The following is a 331-nucleotide window of genomic DNA, read 5'->3' as shown; positions in this document are numbered from 1 at the left end:
TTATTTGGATTGAGTGCAGGGGAGAGGACATCTGGTCTTTATTGGACGTCAGAGCTGTTCTCGGAGCTGTTGGACTTCTGGGAAACAATTGGCACAGGGGTTTATAGATCTTCTCAGCCAAAGGAATCACTTATCCGGAATCCAGTACTGAGATATGCCACACGCCTCATTGGCTCATTGCTATACGGGACAACCACAGCCGCATCAGTCACGCAATGGGAGTTGTGCCTTCACGCCAAAATATCCAGGCATTTGCTACCGGCATTTGGAAACTCTACATTCCCACCTGCTACTGCCTTCAACATGGGAGCGGTGCTGGCCGCAAACTTAG

The sequence above is a fragment of the Brassica oleracea genome, chromosome C4 (assembly GCF_000695525.1).
Source record: "Brassica oleracea var. oleracea cultivar TO1000 chromosome C4, BOL, whole genome shotgun sequence".
In the NCBI taxonomy this organism is placed as follows: domain Eukaryota; kingdom Viridiplantae; phylum Streptophyta; class Magnoliopsida; order Brassicales; family Brassicaceae; genus Brassica; species Brassica oleracea.
The sequence above is the reverse complement of the archived record's forward strand: the minus strand, read 5'-3'. Positions refer to the sequence as shown.